Source organism: Apium graveolens, chromosome 1 (genome assembly GCF_009905375.1).
Source record: "Apium graveolens cultivar Ventura chromosome 1, ASM990537v1, whole genome shotgun sequence".
NCBI lineage: Eukaryota > Viridiplantae > Streptophyta > Magnoliopsida > Apiales > Apiaceae > Apium > Apium graveolens.
In genome coordinates this window covers 147,658,189-147,677,737 of record NC_133647.1, presented here as the reverse complement: position 1 = coordinate 147,677,737, position 19,549 = coordinate 147,658,189, and the positions used below count along the sequence as shown (strand labels likewise).

The following is a 19,549-nucleotide window of genomic DNA, read 5'->3' as shown; positions in this document are numbered from 1 at the left end:
TATACTGGATCCAAGGCACACATTGGCCTAATACGACCACGAATCTGGTATGACCACGAATCTGGTCCATATTTAAAAACAATCCAATTCCATAGTAATAACATGATAAGCAATGTAATTCAATAAACTGAATCATAAATAACATTTATCTTGAAGCATAAGGTGCTTCACAACACCAGAAAGGTATAACAAGGTCAACAAAAAGCTTGTCTTTCAATTCAAGAAAAGAATCAAAGTGTAGAAGACCAAGGGTGCAAAGGTTACAAGGAATGGTTGTAACACCCCCAGATCCGGGGTCGGGGATCCGGGTTGTCACGGTCTTTCTTTCCACAATATCACTTCACTTAATTAATAATAAATAACCTCATGTTGTGACCCCACACTAACACACACCACAACTCGTTATAGTCTCAGAGATGAAATTGAAATAAGTACAAGTCTTTGAATCCAGCATTTAACAGTTATTACAACCCAAAATGATTACTTGATAAATTTACAGTTAATTGCCATTATCTGCCACAAGTTATAATTATACATAATTTGATTCTCAAAAGTAGATGGTCTGAACTACAATGGATCTACCTCTGCAGCTATAGCAGCTACAACATCATCGGGAAGGCGCGGGACGCTTCCCACGCGCTTGCGCTGGGTCTGCTGGAGTCTGGCCATCTCTCCTAACTGTTGTTGTGTGATGAAGAAATAAAGCAAGAGTGAGCCTTACAGCTCGCAAGATAATACATAGTGATAACAATAATATAAGTATCTAAATGGATACTTAATAGAATCTCTATCCTGTGTAAGATAATTACTTACTAGATATAAGTAAAAACAAGGAATGAAGTTACCAATACTTCACCACACTTATATCATTTATAAAGCTACTTGAACTACCACCGTTCAAAGTATTATAAGTTTTAAGAAAAACATCCCATAGATGAGACCACAAGTTAAGACTTGAATAGATTCAATCTTTGAAATATTATTGAATGAAAAAGTTATGAGATACTTTATTTAGTCCCGATATATATATATCCACATATATATCTCTTTAAACATTTCCTGGAACCTCTGTTATGTAAAGTATGAACAGAGTTTGAAACATCCAATAAATTTTGGAAAGGAAAAGAATTTTGGCATAAACCAGATATCTTGCTGATCAGGCAAAGATACCAATAAGTAACCTTTTCTACTAGTAGATGGATGAATCCCCCACCGGTCATCACCCTGGCCTCATAAGGACCTTGTGCTGGACCGCCACCCGGCCTCTTACGCGTTGATGGACTGCCACCCAGCCACTTACACAATAATAGACCGTACCCCGGCCTGTCGCTTATGCCGACTCAATTAGATGGGCTTACTTCCCGAACATTGGGCAAGTAATCAATTCATTTACCAAAACTGCAACCTCGTTACGAATATAAAATACACCACAGAGCCGGATTCCCCAGGTTTTGAGCGAGTATTTAAATCCCCTTAAAAAGGAAGATCTTAAATATAAAAATGAGTTTTGGGATCCGCTCTGACTTTAAAAATCATTTTGAAGACTCGAAAACACTTTATAGAGTGTTTGGAGTAAAGCTGATTTAATGAAGTAAATCAGTCCCCAGAATATTTAGAAAATGACTGAATATTATTAATTAAATAATATTCCCATAAAGAATAATCTTTATAAAAATAATTGAAGTAGAAGTATTAAAACTTATATTTGAAACGAGTATTAAATAACCAAAGATATACTTATATGAAAGTATTATCTTTATTTGAATAATCGAAAATAAGTTTGATTATTGACACCTTATTCTTTAATAAAATAAAGAATATACCTCAGCAAATAATCGGAGTCATAGATCCTCACATGAATATTCAAATAATATTCATTAAATCATATAAACTGAGTCATAAGCCCTCGAATGAATATTCAAATAATATTCAGATAATAAAATAAAAGGAGTCATAAGTCCTCGAATGAATATTCAAAATAATATTCATTTAATATAAAGGAGTCATACGCCTTCGAATAATATTCGAAATAATATTCAATAATAAAATAAAGTTAAAGTTATCGAATAAACCTTATTCGATTAATAGTTTTGAAACTATGACCATATATATATATAAGTATAAATATATATATATATATATATTTATATCCATATATACAAAATCTACTCGGGATCCTCGACTCCCGATTTTAGAAAATATTTTCACCTTTGGGTCCCTATACTAAGGGTATATGCAAGTTACCGCTATCCTCTAGCATATGTATTATCAACTGAACCAACAGATATATATTTCAAGAATATGAAACAGGCATGCATATATACCATATCACATGCTACAATATATCGCAAGAATTTGCTAAATAACCAACATGCATTTATCGCAAGATCATGCATATACAAATGTATACATCACAACAACAGTATAACGGATAGAATACTTGCCTGAGCGACTCGGGGTGATAAAAGGCTCGGGACGAGTCTGGTAACCTATAAACAACAAGTAAGTTGGAATTAAACCAAAATCACTTGTAAATCTATACTTTAACTAACTTAGACTCTAACGCTTGTTTTGCGCTCACTGATTTGCTTAAGTCACTCGGGTACCCTCGGCTCCACCATTTTTAATAATTTAACCTTTACGAGTTTTAAAGCGATTCCTTCGCGAGTGTCTTACCAACTGCCTAACACACTTACCATAAATGTTTCATACATTAATTAACCCTTTTTGGTCTTTAACCTATGTTTCAAAGTAAGGAGAGGGAAAAAGTTTCGTTCGCGAAACGCCGTTACTTGAAACGGTCGTTTCTCCTAAACCGTGCATCGGAATCGAACGAACTACATATCAAAACGAAGCTCGTAACATGAGCTATCTAAACATGGCAGTGGTCATAAACTAGCAGGGGGTTCTCGGGTCCTAATGCTATGCACAAAAACAGTCCAAAGAAAATCGGACGTTACGACGGCTATGTTTACGTGATTTCCAAATTTTAAACCATTCAAAACCAACCACAAACCAACCTCAAATCCAACATACAACCAACACCCATCCTTATCACATCATAACAATCCCAACCAATTCAATTTAATTATTCATACTTATGCCTAAACTTAACTTTAATCATACTTAAGTTCTTTTAAATCAAAACCACAACAATTACCATTCCATTTCACTACCATTCCAAATCCCAAACTCTAAATCATAACAACAAGCTACAATATCATCCCACTAATCAAAATCATCTTATAATATATAGGAATCTAGGGTTTGGAGATGGTATACCTTCCTTGAAGTGGTGGGTGGAGCTAGGAAGCCTTAAGAAGCTTTGAGAAGTCTTAAGAAAGCTTGGATCTTCAAGAAAACAAGAAAACTTCAAGTTAAAAAAAACTTGAAAACACTATTCATAGTCTTCTTCTTTGATTAAATGAAGAAGATTGAGAAGGAATTAATGGCTTAAACTCATGATATAGTCCTAACTAAGCATGAAGATGATTAGGGAATTATCTTACCAATTTAGGAAGCTTGGATCTTTGATTTTGAATTTCTTCTTGCCTTTTGAATAGTGAAAAGCCGAGAGCTTCAAGAACAAAGCCTTGGTTGCTTTTTGATTTTTTTTGATGAGAATGATTTTACTTGGCTTGGTTGCTTGGTTTTTGTATTTGATTTAGTCAATTACCTTCTTGCCCTTGAAATTGTGTGGTTACAAAGCTACCACACTTCCTTCCTTCCCATGTCATGCTTAGGTCATCCTCATGATGTCATCCTCCCTTCCTTGTCCTCTTTCTATTGGTTGGATGACATCATTCCCACTAATCCCTTTGATTAACTTCCTAATCGTTTGCCTAATGACCGCTGATCTGTTATACGGTTCGCTTACTTTCGTTCTCGTTTATCGTTTGAAGGATCATACCCGGGATCTTATTACTTAGGTTCCCTTAACCTTTCTCAATACATTATATTCCTTTTTATGATCCTCTATTATAATCCTTTAATTTAAATCCTTTTTATCCTGTTACCTTATACTCAATTCTCTCCGTATCTTGTGGATTTCCGGGAAAAACCAAAGTGTTCGGAATTGGATTCTGACGATCTTTACATACACTTATATACTACATAGAGTACTAATAATATCCCAGAATATCCATAACAGAACCCCTACATAGTGTGGCGTGAAAAGTTTTCTCATTCAGCTAAAACACTATTCACAAGGGTTACAAAAAGTTGAAAATTTTGGGGTTATTACAGTCTCCCCTCCTTAAAAGGATTCCGTCCCGGAATCAAACAGAAAACAAATGGGGGTACTTTTCTAGCATTGTGCTCTCTAGTTCCCAAGTTGATTCTTCCACGTTATGATTCTGCCATAGTACTCTGACTAGCTTGATCACTTTGTTCCGAAGCACCTGCTCCTTCTTATCCATAATCCTTACTGGCTTCTCCACGTAAGTTAGATCTGGCTGCATATCCACCTGCTCGTACTCCACTATGTGCATGGCATCCCGATGATACCTCCTTAGCATTGACACATGGAACACATTATGAACTTGTTGCAAATTAGGGGGTAGGGCTAGCTCGTAAGCTAACTTTCCAATCCGTCTTAATATCTCAAAAGGTCCAATGTATCTTGGGCTTAGTTTTCCTTTCTTTCTGAACCTCATTAATCCCTTCCAAGGGGATACTTTCAACAATACTAAGTCCCCTACTTCATATTCCTTGTCCTTTCGGGCTAGGTCTGCATATTTCTTCTGTCTGTCTTGGGCTGCTACAAGTCGCCCTCTGATAAGATCCACTATATCTTTGGTCCTTTGGACCACTTCGGGTCCGAGCATCTTCCGCTCTCCTACTTCATCCCAGTATAAGGGAGATCGACACCTTCTTCCGTACAGGGCCTCATAAGGCGGCATTCCGATGCTAGCATGAAAGCTATTGTTATAAGAAAACTCGATCAACGGCAGGTGATCATCCCAACTTCCTTTAAGGTCTATTGCACAGACTCTCAACATATCCTCTAGTGTCTGGATGGTCCTTTCACTCTGTCCATCCGTCTGGGGATGGTACGCGGTACTCATATTTAACTTGGTCCCCGCACACTCCTGAAAGCTCCTCCAAAATCTGGAGTTGAACCTAGGGTCTCGGTCTGAGACAATGGACGCTGGGACTCCATGTCGTGTCACTATTTCCTTAAGGTAAATGTCCACCAGTCTATCGACTGTGTATCTCTCATTGATAGGAATGAAATGAGCTGACTTTGTCAGTCGGTCTATAATTACCCAAATGGCGTCGTGATTGGCTTTCGTCCTTGGCAAGCCTACAACAAAATCCATCGCTATCTGTTCCCATTTCCATTCGGGAATCTCCAGGGGTCGCAAAAGTCCACTGGGTCTCTGGTGCTCTGCCTTTACTCTTTGGCAAGTCAAACACTTGTTTACCCATTCTGCTACGTCCCTCTTCATGTTGGGCCGCCAGTAATATTCCTTCAAATCCCTATACATCTTTGTACTTCCCGGGTGAATGGAATACCTTGAACTATGGCTTTCATCCAAAATCTCATCTTTAAGTTCTTGAACATTCGGAACCCAAATTCGGTAGGAGTACCTCATTATCCCTTTATCATCTTTCTCAGTATGGATCTCCTCTCCAGTCATTGACTCTCTGCCTTCATTCATTATTTTCTCCTGGCACAATCTGATCTTTTCCAATAACTCTGGCTGCATTGAGATCTCAAAAAGCTTTTCAGCTCCGGTTCCGGTTACCTTTACTTCTATTTCCATTCTCTCAAAATCCCTTATCAACTCTTCCGAAGTCGTTATCATTCTGAGTCTCTCCTTTCTACTAAGGGCATCAGCCACCACATTGGCTTTCCCTGGATGATAGAGAATCTCACAATCATAGTCCTTGATTAGTTCTAACCATCTCCTCTGGCGCATGTTGAGCTCTTTCTGCGTAAATATGTACTTGAGGCTCTTATGGTCTGTGAAAATCTCGCACTTCTCTCCATACAAGTAGTGCCTCCAAATTTTTAAAGCAAATACTATTGCCGCGAGCTCAAGGTCATGAGTAGGATATCTAACCTCGTATTCCTTCAGTTGTCTCAACGCATACGCAATGTAACACCCCCAAATCCAAGGTCGTGAATTCGGGTTGTTACGATCACTTATTAATTAAATAATTCTCTTTTCACAATATTACTCGACCTTTTATTCAGACTCACACACACACAGGTTATATGCTTGGAAACATTATTAAATAAATCATTTCCACTTATCTACCTGACGGGGCTGGCGCACAAAAAGCCTACGGAACTCACGAGCGTTCCTTACCCGCCTAAGGACAACAGTCCTGGTCTGATCCATGCTGGTAGTCTGTTGTGATATGATATATAAAAGCAAGGGTGAGCATTAAAGCTCAGCAAGGTATATATCCCCATAATTAAGTATGTAAGGATAAATAAAACCAATAATTATACTTTGTATCTCCAAAGCGTTCTGAAAGTTTATATGCTTATCAAATTTATAAAATTCTCAAAATCAACTACAATAGTATATCCACTGAATACTTGTATTCATCTCCTTCTCAAAATCATTTTATACTCGTACTCATTTTATTTCAAAATCTCAAGATGTTACTCGAACCAAGATTCTCATATGGGTGTGATATATATTCGTCAACATCCCAATTTAAAACTCAGCCTTATCGGCAGATTTCTCAAATGGATTTGATATATAATCATCAACATCCTTATTTAAACTCAGTCTTATCGGCAGATTTCTCAAATGGATTTGATATATATTCATCAATATCCTTATTTAAAACTCAGCCTTATCGGCAGATTTCTCAAATGGATTTGATATATAATCATCAACATCCTTATTTAAACTCAGTCTTATCGGCAGATTTCTCAAATGGATTTGATATATATTCATCAATATCCTTATTTAAAACTCAGCCTTATCGGCTCTCTGTTGTATATTTCACAACAGTTTTTCCAAAATGGAAGAAAGGGACTATACTGGAATAAACCACGTATCGGTGATCAGCCGAATACGAAATTTTCTCTACTAGTAGAAGGAATACAAACCTAGCCGCCTTTGGGCTCATCAAGACACTACACGGTGGTTGCCCATTGCCGTGCAAGTCCGAAAGTCAATGGTCACATAGACCATATAACCGTACAATGCGCCACTCCGCGCTTGCATAATGCGCCACTCCGCGCCTGGTCACTGCCCGATACCACTCCGTGCCGGGCAGGCCACATTCCAGTCCCAAAACATTTATATCTTTTGCTCAAAATCCTTTTTCGAAGGAATAGGTCGTTAAAAGTTGACCTGTAAATAAGATGTTTTATTCATTACTTTTAACTCAATTGATCTTTGGGAGTTGTCGGAGTTTTGAATTTAAAATCATTTTCAAATCCCTATCTGTAGTAGGGTGACACATATATTACTCACTTGTTCTTTATTGAACGAGGAAGCAAAACTCTTATGCTTCTAGACTAAGTTCCCTAAGGTTTTGATACGTTTCAAATGATTAATCTCTTTCAAGAGTTTTGAATAATTTAGAAAGTACCTTTGGGAAATATGTCTATTTTTAAATAAGTTTTTAGAAGTCCGAAGACATTAAATATCTAAGGTCTCATAATAATCTAAGAGGGATTTAATGAATTGATAAAATCTTATAAATAAAACATCTCTGTATAAGGTTCAATGAATTGATAAAATCTTAAGTACAAAGTATTTCTAATTAAGGTTCAATGAATTAATAAAAAACCTTAAATACAAAATATTTCTGAATAAGGTCCAACGAATGGAGACACCTTAATCAAATAATCAAAACAGGATTTGGTATCCTATAATTGCTCTTTGAATAGTTAAATCTTTATTAAATAACGTGAAATGATTTATAAACTATTCAGTATATTTTTAAATACTTTCTTTATATTTAATAATCCCTTAAGTATCGCTTTATAAAATAATCAATCAAGTAAGGGTGTCCCTTAAATGAATAAACCAATATTTCTCGAAGTTTAAGTCAAAATCTCAATCGTTCGCTTGATATATATATTACGCGAGCGTACTTTGTTTATCGAAATAGAAATCTTTCGCGTTCGGCTCTCTCCGGAATTAAATCGTTATTAAAATATTTCTGACTCCCATTATCCTATATTATATTTGAAATACGTTTCAATTTCTCATACTCGTGTAAAACGAAATTTGTTTTCGTAAACAATCGCATAATTCGTATGCATTGATATCATAGACAAGCATATATATTTGAACTGTAAATCATGCCATCAATATCACAACAGTATATAAATATATAGCATGGATAGTATGAGATAGGGTTTCGAAAACTTGCCTCGAGTAATCGAAGTGGTATGGTCTCTGGTGTTTGGTTGGGATCTATAAACAAGAACCAATGGTCTAAGTTAGTACGCGATTAACGTCTCACTTTTATTAAGCAACTTTCGTAACTACTCAAGTATAACGAATCTCCGATCGTCATATTCTCAACACTTATATTCTCACTTTATAACATGGTCGAGTTTTGAAATCGATCGTTCGCTTTAGAAAGTCCATTTCGAGTTTTAAGCTCGAACGTGAGAAAACGCGCGTCAAAACTAGGTTTTTATGCGTTTCTCGCTTACGCTCTCTTTACCAAAACATTTTTATAAAATCGAAAAATTAATATTTTCTCAAAATTCTTTTTGGACATTCTTCTCTACTGTCATATCCATTTTTTATAATTTTTCCAGAATCTCGAAATTATTTTAAGTCCTTCAAAATCACCATGCAAGTGGACTTAAGTGCAGTTGGCTAATCGCAGAAATGTTTTACACTAAAACGACCATAACTCCTAAACCGTAAATCTCCTCATGATGATCTACACATGCATAGAAACTATAAAACAATCTCTATCTATTCATGGTCAGTGGTTTTCAAATTTTAATAATTTTCATGGCCGAATGTCCTGCAGAAAACAGATCAAGTGCAAGAATGCCCAAACTCAATTTCTACTACTTGATCTTAACACAATCACTACCTATAACCATCATAAATACAAGTACTTCTCAAGATCCACCCACATGAACCTTATATGCTCTATATAGTACCACATACATGGATTACAACTCAACATCTCAAGTCTTTAGCAAGAACATAATCAATACAAACTCAAACAAACACAATCCTTTGGATCTTAACACTACAACAAACATAACTCTTAAATTCAACCATAAAACCTTAAAAGGTTGAAAGTTATACCTTCTTGGATACTAGGAAGGTTAGTGCTAGGATGATTGAGGCTTGGTTTGCTTAGAAAACACTTAGAAGGGCTAGATCCTTAAGAAACAAAACAAAGAAACAAGTTAAAATTTCGGAGTTACCTTTCAGCACCTCATTCAAACATTTTTATAAAATTGAAAAAAAATAATTTGAGGCTGAAATTTGGTACGAAGCTTACCCATGATATAGAAAATCTATGGTAAAAATTTCATGATATTTGAATGAGTATATTTTGAGTTATGAATTTTTCTTTCTCCCTTGCTCAGAAAATCCGAACTGCTGGAATGAAAAATGGGAGAGCTTTAAGTGAGGGAAAAGGGGTTGTTTTCTTTTGTGGCTAAAGTGTGGGAGTGTATAATGAATATATGGGATGTATGCAGCAGATTTGACAATAATTTGGCAAAGGTATGGGTTGGTTTGATTGTGTGGTGAAGTGAGAAAAGGGAGAAGTATGGCTTGTGTACTTGTTTGTCTCCCATCACTATTCAACACTATTACACTAACTATTCTAGTTAGCTTCTAATCATCTAGTTACACTCCTAACTACTAGTTAGGACTTGGTTATGCATGGCCAACTTGCATGGGATTTAATTTCTCATTCGTTTATTTATCGTAAACGCAATCGTCGTTCCATTCCGATAGTTTCCACGTATAACGACTTGTTTCGTAGCGATTTCTTTTATCGCTTATAATCCTATAACCAATTCCATTCCTTCTCTTGATCATAGAAATACCTTGATATATTATTTATTTCACGTAGTATTCCCGGTTCTACGCCATTCTTTACGGATACGAAAACACGTAGTATAATTGTGAATCTTCGAATTCCGTCGGCTTTTACATTCACTTATTTTCCTCGATAAACAAGAATATGATCTCGGATTCTCAAAATTCCACTATTCATTTTATGATGATCCCCATACGTATTACTTAATTAGCTCAAGTTACTATTCACAGAAGTTTTAAAATATTACAAAAATCAGGGTTCTTACAGTCTCCCCCCCTTAAAAGGATTCCGTCCCGGAATCAACTCACAAATAGATGGGGGTACCTTTCTCGCAGGTGGCTCTCTAATTCCCAAGTCGACTCCTCGACCTTGGGATGTCTCAATAAGAATCTGAATAGCTTGACACTCTTGTCCCTGAGTACTTTCTCTTTTCAACCAATGATTTTAACTGGTTGCTCAATGTAGAATAGATCTAGTACTTACTCATGTTTCACTATATTCTTGGTATCCGCATTATACTTTCTCAACATTGGCACATGAAAAATACTATGAACCTGTTGAAGGTTTGGAGGTAAAGCCAATTCGTATGCCACGGTTCTATTTGTCACAAAATCTCAAAGGACCCATATATCGGGAACTCAACTTCCCTTTCTTTCCAAATCTCATCAGTCCTTCCCATGGTGACACTTTCAAAAATACCTGGTCACCCACTTCATACTCTCTGTCTTTTCGTGCTAAGTCGGCATATTTACGCTGTCGGTCATCCTCTGATCAACTCAACTATGTCCCTCGTTCTTTACACCAAGTCGGGACCTAGTAACTTTCTTTCACCAACTTCATCCCAGTACAAGGGTGAATGGAACCTCCGACCATACAGCGCCTCATGTGGGGGAATTTCTATACTCGCATGATAACTATGATTATAGGCAAACTCTATCAAAGATAGGTGTTCATCTCAATAACCTTAAAAATCAATTACAAAATTTCTCAACATGTACTCCAATGTCTGAATGATTCACTCACTTTGTCCATCGGTTTGGGGATGGTATGCAGTACTCACATTCAGTTTGGTTCATAAGCATTCCTGAAAGCTCCTCAAAAAAATCTGGAGTTGAATCGGGGATCTCTGTCAGATACGATAGCTACAGAGACTCCATGTCTTATCACAATTTCCTTGATGTATAGCTCTGCTAATCTATCCACCATGTAGGTTTTCTTGATTGGAAGAAAGTATGCTGACTTGGTCAGTCGATATATAATTACTCATATTGCATCACGGTTAGCCTTAGCTCGGGGAAATCCTACCACAGAATCCATGGCTATTTGTTCCCACTTTCACATCGGAATTCCTAAGGGTTGTAGGAGTCCCCTCAGTCGCTGATGTTCCACCTTCACTCTTTAACAGGTCAAACACTTACTGACTCAATTGGCCACGTCTCTTTTCATGTTGGGTCATCAATAATATTCATTTAGATCTCGGTACATCTTGGTACCTCCAGGATGAATTGAATATCCATCGGCAATGCCAGCACGGGGGCTGTTACCAAACTCCTTTTCAATTCCTGAAAACTATCCTCACATTTTTCATTCCACGCAACCTTTTCCGTTTTGCAAGTAGGCCTAGTCAAAGGTCCTGATATCTTAGCGAAATCCTGTACGAACCTCTCATAAAACCGGTTAATTCCCAAAAAGTTCCTACTTCCGTAGGTGTGGTTATTCTTTCTCATTGGAATACTGCCTCAACATTGGTAGGGGCAACTAGCACTCTTTCACTGCTCATCAATTGTCCTAAGATCTGAACTTCATTTTGCCAGAATTCGCACCTTGAGAATTTGGCAAACAACTTTTCTCTTCTCAATGCTTCTACCACTATCCTCAGATATTCCGCATGTTCTTCCTCCATTTTAGAATAGACTAAAATATTATCAATAAAAATAATGACGCACACGTGCAAATACTTTTTAAACACTCGATTCACAAAGTCCATGAAAGCTACTGGGGAATTCTTTAGCCCGAACGACGTCACCAAGAACTCATAATGTCCATACCTCGTGCGAAATACGGTATTTGTCCCCTGTTTTAATCTTCAGTTGGTGATATCCCGTTCTTAGATCGATTTTCGAAAAGTGTACAACTCCTTCAAGTTGGTCAAACGAATCGTCAATTCTAGAGAGAGGGTATCTGTTCTTAATAGTCAGCTTATTCAGTTCCCTATACTCTGTGCACAATCGCATACTGCCATCCTTCTTTTTGACAAACAACATTGGTGTGCCTCATGGTGACACATTAGGTCTCATCATTCCTTTGTTCAACAGTTCTTGCAACTGTGAAGTCAATTCTTTCATTTCAACCGGGGCTAGCCTATATGGGGCTTTTTGAAACTGATGTCATTCCTGATGCTAATTCGATAGCGAACTCTATCTCTCGGTCAGGTGATAATCCTGAAAGGTCTTTGGAAAACACATCCTCAAATTCGTTAAAAACTGGTATGTCACATACATCGGGGCTTCTCTCTTGGTACCCGCCACGTATGCTAAATACGCTTTGCTATAATTCCTCAATAATTGCTTCGCTTGAGCAATATTCAAAAATTTCTGGGTCTGACGCTGACCCTTAATCACAATTTCCTTACCGTTAGGCATTCGGATTTTAACTTTCTTTCCTTAATAATCAATCTAAGTACCATTGCTCGACAACCAATCCATTTTTAAGACCACATCAAATTCTCTCAGCCTGAAAGGAATTAAGTCCAACTTAAAGTCCTTCCCTCCTAGTTCCCACTTGCAGATTAGATGAATCTCATTAATTGGAACAACCTCTAAATTCACTATTTCTATTCGCAATAATTCTCGCATTGGAATCACATTAAGTTTTAACTTGGCCAAAAATCTCGCGATATAAAATACTTAGTTGCTTCAGAATTAAACAGAATATTTGCAGTAACCAAATTGAGTAAAAGGTTACCTGCTATCACGCCCTAGCTGGGTTGGGGCAGTTGCTAGAATAATGTCTTGGTTGGTTGCAATTAAAGAACCTCAGTAGCTCTTTTCCCAAATTACATACCCCGAGATGTTTCTCCCCACATGACTTATGATCTGGTAGGGGTGACCGAAACTGGTTATAAAACATAGTCCTATATTGACCACCTCCCTGGGCGATACTCTTGCTTACCGGTTCGCTAAACCTGGTACCCACTACGGGTTGGGACACCGCTCCCCTCTCAGTCCTAATCGGAAACTTCTATTTATCGCTCTACCGCCTTGGCTTCCGAACTCCTCTTCTTGCTCTCTTCCTCTTTTTGACCTTGCTCACTCTCTGCCTCTACAATCGAGGCCTTTTTGCACATAGTCTGTTATCTCAAGTAATGACACTCGGTCCTGAATTCATTGTTTCAGCCCTTACTGAAATCTCCTTGCCTTTTTCTCTTTCGTGTTCACAAACTCCGGCACGAATCTCAACAGTTCAATAAATTTGGCTTTGTACACAACCACTGACATCTTATCTTACTTAATCTCTAGAAACTTCAACTCCATCTGAGCCTCCATAAACCTGGGAAATACTTTTCCCCATGTGATAATCACATCAGTCTCCAGGGTTCCTTTAGGTTCCCACTAATAATTTGCTTCTCCTTTCAACATATAATTGGTGAACACGGTCTTTTGTGTCTCTTCTATAGGCACTATCTCAAAGCTCTTTTCCATTTCTTTCAGCCAAGCTCTGGCCTTAACAGATTAGCAGTCCCTTGAAATTTCTGGGGGTTTTAACAACCTAAAGGCCTTAAAGACATTAGTAACTGGAACATGATCAACCTGGGTTGAGGGTGACAATTTAAATTCTCTCGAAGAAGATTCATAATTTGGTCCATGGGGTTTCCTCTCTGGCCTTCCCCCTCGTTAGTATCCATAGTTTCTTCTTCATTGTAATACTCTAAGCCGAATTCATTATATTCGACTTCCTCGTGTTCTTGGTTATTTTGGTTTACCAATTCAGCAGGGTTTGCTCTAGTTTCCAAATATGTCGGGGTGGCATCTTGATGCTAATATAAAAGATCACCAATATAACATTATTCACGTCTCTACTCATTATGTTAAAGTCGCTTAATAACTCGCTTTGTCACAAATACATTCTTCATTCCTCTTTAGTTACTCGCAACGTTGTGCCCACGCACCTGATTTGATGCGTTAACAAAAGACGACATCCTTTCGAGAATATACACGTAGCTCCTAGTGACATCCCACTCTTGGAATTCTGCGCCAGACTTATTGGTCTTCCCCTCTAGTAGTTCGGAGCTTGCTGCGTTGATTGCAGGAGCATGAAACTTTTCAAAAATTATTCTGTCGATTCTCGCTTTCCGTGCCAAACCATAATGGCTTAACGGATGAAATGATTTCATATTATCGCATAGCATTCTCATCTTGGGACACGCTAAAATCTTCCTTATAGGACATAGATTCCTCAATGGTATAGCGAATACCCTTCTTGGTAGAATCGATGTTCGTCATGTATTGAACCCTTATTATCGGAACAATACTTTCAACCAATTCAGGTAACGTAATAACCTTAATAGTAAAAGAATTAAGCATCTTGATTCTTGCCTAATATGTCTCCTCAAGGACACTCTATAAAGAGCTATGAGTGGCAAGACTCGGGTTTTCCAATCAACCCATGGTATTGGGGTATCGTCTTCATCCCGCTTTCTCCGGAGACTTAGCTCCATTTTGATATCAACATTATAAAAGAATCATGTACAATTTTCTCCTTTCCTCATTCTGTCGATCTTAAACGATTCCATCAATTTCCGTATAACACTTCACATAAACACTTCAACATAACTCCTGGTAGTCCATCAACAAACTCTATCGGCTTAACCAATAGACTCTCTTTCGCATATAACTCTTAGAAATCTTTTCTCTGAGTGCTACAACTCATTCTCTTCCCTTAATGTTGGCTTTTCAATCGACTGTTAATAACTCAACCAATGCCTCAACTCTTAAGGCTAAGGTCCCCTTGGGTACTACCGTCGCGACTACTCCATAGTAATCCGACTACGAACTCGATGAGAGTTCTTGTTAACTTTTAGATCCTCAATCTACCCATTTTACTTTTACTATTTCCAAGACTTATAACCTTTGGCTCTGATACCATTTCTGTAACACCCCCAAATCCAAGGTCGTGAATTCGGGTTGTTACGATCACTTATTAATTAAATAATTCTCTTTTCACAATATTACTCGACCTTTTATTCAGACTCACACACACACAGGTTATATGCTTGGAAACATTATTAAATAAATCATTTCCACTTATCTACCTGACGGGGCTGGCGCACAAAAAGCCTACGGAACTCACGAGCGTTCCTTACCCGCCTAAGGACAACAGTCCTGGTCTGATCCATGCTGGTAGTCTGTTGTGATATGATATATAAAAGCAAGGGTGAGCATTAAAGCTCAGCAAGGTATATATCCCCATAATTAAGTATGTAAGGATAAATAAAACCAATAATTATACTTTGTATCTCCAAAGCGTTCTGAAAGTTTATATGCTTATCAAATTTATAAAATTCTCAAAATCAACTACAATAGTATATCCACTGAATACTTGTATTCATCTCCTTCTCAAAATCATTTTATACTCGTACTCATTTTATTTCAAAATCTCAAGATGTTACTCGAACCAAGATTCTCATATGGGTGTGATATATATTCGTCAACATCCCAATTTAAAACTCAGCCTTATCGGCAGATTTCTCAAATGGATTTGATATATAATCATCAACATCCTTATTTAAACTCAGTCTTATCGGCAGATTTCTCAAATGGATTTGATATATATTCATCAATATCCTTATTTAAAACTCAGCCTTATCGGCAGATTTCTCAAATGGATTTGATATATAATCATCAACATCCTTATTTAAACTCAGTCTTATCGGCAGATTTCTCAAATGGATTTGATATATATTCATCAATATCCTTATTTAAAACTCAGCCTTATCGGCTCTCTGTTGTATATTTCACAACAGTTTTTCCAAAATGGAAGAAAGGGACTATACTGGAATAAACCACGTATCGGTGATCAGCCGAATACGAAATTTTCTCTACTAGTAGAAGGAATACAAACCTAGCCGCCTTTGGGCTCATCAAGACACTACACGGTGGTTGCCCATTGCCGTGCAAGTCCGAAAGTCAATGGTCACATAGACCATATAACCGTACAATGCGCCACTCCGCGCTTGCATAATGCGCCACTCCGCGCCTGGTCACTGCCCGATACCACTCCGTGCCGGGCAGGCCACATTCCAGTCCCAAAACATTTATATCTTTTGCTCAAAATCCTTTTTCGAAGGAATAGGTCGTTAAAAGTTGACCTGTAAATAAGATGTTTTATTCATTACTTTTAACTCAATTGATCTTTGGGAGTTGTCGGAGTTTTGAATTTAAAATCATTTTCAAATCCCTATCTGTAGTAGGGTGACACATATATTACTCACTTGTTCTTTATTGAACGAGGAAGCAAAACTCTTATGCTTCTAGACTAAGTTCCCTAAGGTTTTGATACGTTTCAAATGATTAATCTCTTTCAAGAGTTTTGAATAATTTAGAAAGTACCTTTGGGAAATATGTCTATTTTTAAATAAGTTTTTAGAAGTCCGAAGACATTAAATATCTAAGGTCTCATAATAATCTAAGAGGGATTTAATGAATTGATAAAATCTTATAAATAAAACATCTCTGTATAAGGTTCAATGAATTGATAAAATCTTAAGTACAAAGTATTTCTAATTAAGGTTCAATGAATTAATAAAAAACCTTAAATACAAAATATTTCTGAATAAGGTCCAACGAATGGAGACACCTTAATCAAATAATCAAAACAGGATTTGGTATCCTATAATTGCTCTTTGAATAGTTAAATCTTTATTAAATAACGTGAAATGATTTATAAACTATTCAGTATATTTTTAAATACTTTCTTTATATTTAATAATCCCTTAAGTATCGCTTTATAAAATAATCAATCAAGTAAGGGTGTCCCTTAAATGAATAAACCAATATTTCTCGAAGTTTAAGTCAAAATCTCAATCGTTCGCTTGATATATATATTACGCGAGCGTACTTTGTTTATCGAAATAGAAATCTTTCGCGTTCGGCTCTCTCCGGAATTAAATCGTTATTAAAATATTTCTGACTCCCATTATCCTATATTATATTTGAAATACGTTTCAATTTCTCATACTCGTGTAAAACGAAATTTGTTTTCGTAAACAATCGCATAATTCGTATGCATTGATATCATAGACAAGCATATATATTTGAACTGTAAATCATGCCATCAATATCACAACAGTATATAAATATATAGCATGGATAGTATGAGATAGGGTTTCGAAAACTTGCCTCGAGTAATCGAAGTGGTATGGTCTCTGGTGTTTGGTTGGGATCTATAAACAAGAACCAATGGTCTAAGTTAGTACGCGATTAACGTCTCACTTTTATTAAGCAACTTTCGTAACTACTCAAGTATAACGAATCTCCGATCGTCATATTCTCAACACTTATATTCTCACTTTATAACATGGTCGAGTTTTGAAATCGATCGTTCGCTTTAGAAAGTCCATTTCGAGTTTTAAGCTCGAACGTGAGAAAACGCGCGTCAAAACTAGGTTTTTATGCGTTTCTCGCTTACGCTCTCTTTACCAAAACATTTTTATAAAATCGAAAAATTAATATTTTCTCAAAATTCTTTTTGGACATTCTTCTCTACTGTCATATCCATTTTTTATAATTTTTCCAGAATCTCGAAATTATTTTAAGTCCTTCAAAATCACCATGCAAGTGGACTTAAGTGCAGTTGGCTAATCGCAGAAATGTTTTACACTAAAACGACCATAACTCCTAAACCGTAAATCTCCTCATGATGATCTACACATGCATAGAAACTATAAAACAATCTCTATCTATTCATGGTCAGTGGTTTTCAAATTTTAATAATTTTCATGGCCGAATGTCCTGCAGAAAACAGATCAAGTGCAAGAATGCCCAAACTCAATTTCTACTACTTGATCTTAACACAATCACTACCTATAACCATCATAAATACAAGTACTTCTCAAGATCCACCCACATGAACCTTATATGCTCTATATAGTACCACATACATGGATTACAACTCAACATCTCAAGTCTTTAGCAAGAACATAATCAATACAAACTCAAACAAACACAATCCTTTGGATCTTAACACTACAACAAACATAACTCTTAAATTCAACCATAAAACCTTAAAAGGTTGAAAGTTATACCTTCTTGGATACTAGGAAGGTTAGTGCTAGGATGATTGAGGCTTGGTTTGCTTAGAAAACACTTAGAAGGGCTAGATCCTTAAGAAACAAAACAAAGAAACAAGTTAAAATTTCGGAGTTACCTTTCAGCACCTCATTCAAACATTTTTATAAAATTGAAAAAAAATAATTTGAGGCTGAAATTTGGTACGAAGCTTACCCATGATATAGAAAATCTATGGTAAAAATTTCATGATATTTGAATGAGTATATTTTGAGTTATGAATTTTTCTTTCTCCCTTGCTCAGAAAATCCGAACTGCTGGAATGAAAAATGGGAGAGCTTTAAGTGAGGGAAAAGGGGTTGTTTTCTTTTGTGGCTAAAGTGTGGGAGTGTATAATGAATATATGGGATGTATGCAGCAGATTTGACAATAATTTGGCAAAGGTATGGGTTGGTTTGATTGTGTGGTGAAGTGAGAAAAGGGAGAAGTATGGCTTGTGTACTTGTTTGTCTCCCATCACTATTCAACACTATTACACTAACTATTCTAGTTAGCTTCTAATCATCTAGTTACACTCCTAACTACTAGTTAGGACTTGGTTATGCATGGCCAACTTGCATGGGATTTAATTTCTCATTCGTTTATTTATCGTAAACGCAATCGTCGTTCCATTCCGATAGTTTCCACGTATAACGACTTGTTTCGTAGCGATTTCTTTTATCGCTTATAATCCTATAACCAATTCCATTCCTTCTCTTGATCATAGAAATACCTTGATATATTATTTATTTCACGTAGTATTCCCGGTTCTACGCCATTCTTTACGGATACGAAAACACGTAGTATAATTGTGAATCTTCGAATTCCGTCGGCTTTTACATTCACTTATTTTCCTCGATAAACAAGAATATGATCTCGGATTCTCAAAATTCCACTATTCATTTTATGATGATCCCCATACGTATTACTTAATTAGCTCAAGTTACTATTCACAGAAGTTTTAAAATATTACAAAAATCAGGGTTCTTACACGCAATAACTTTACCGTGCTGCATAAGCACACATCCTAATCCTTTGTGCGACGCGTCACTATATATCACAAAATCTCCTTTTCCGTCCGGTAATGCCAATACCGGAGCCGTTATCAACCTTTTCTTTAATTCCTGAAAACTGTTCTCGCATTTCTCCGTCCATTCAAACTTCTCTGTCTTACGAGTAAGTCGTGTCAAAGGGGCTGCGATCTTCGCAAAGTCCTGAAC

At 36.7% G+C, this 19,549-nt stretch overlaps 2 long non-coding RNA genes across 2 annotated transcripts; both read right to left on the bottom strand.

Moving 5' to 3' along the window:
* Positions 1–6,150: 6,150 nt before the first annotated feature.
* LOC141667995 (uncharacterized) lies at positions 6,151–9,954 on the bottom strand. The gene is made up of 4 exons (XR_012552859.1): positions 9,457–9,954; positions 9,258–9,335; positions 8,353–8,396; positions 6,151–6,359 (listed from the first exon to the last, which is right to left on the bottom strand). It is a non-coding gene; the product is annotated as an uncharacterized LOC141667995 (long non-coding RNA).
* A 5,191-nt stretch (positions 9,955–15,145) lies between these two features.
* On the bottom strand, positions 15,146–18,979 carry LOC141721142 (uncharacterized). Its single transcript, XR_012574664.1, has 4 exons — positions 18,507–18,979; positions 18,308–18,385; positions 17,403–17,446; positions 15,146–15,409 (listed from the first exon to the last, which is right to left on the bottom strand). It is a non-coding gene; the product is annotated as an uncharacterized LOC141721142 (long non-coding RNA).
* Positions 18,980–19,549: the final 570 nt, after the last annotated feature.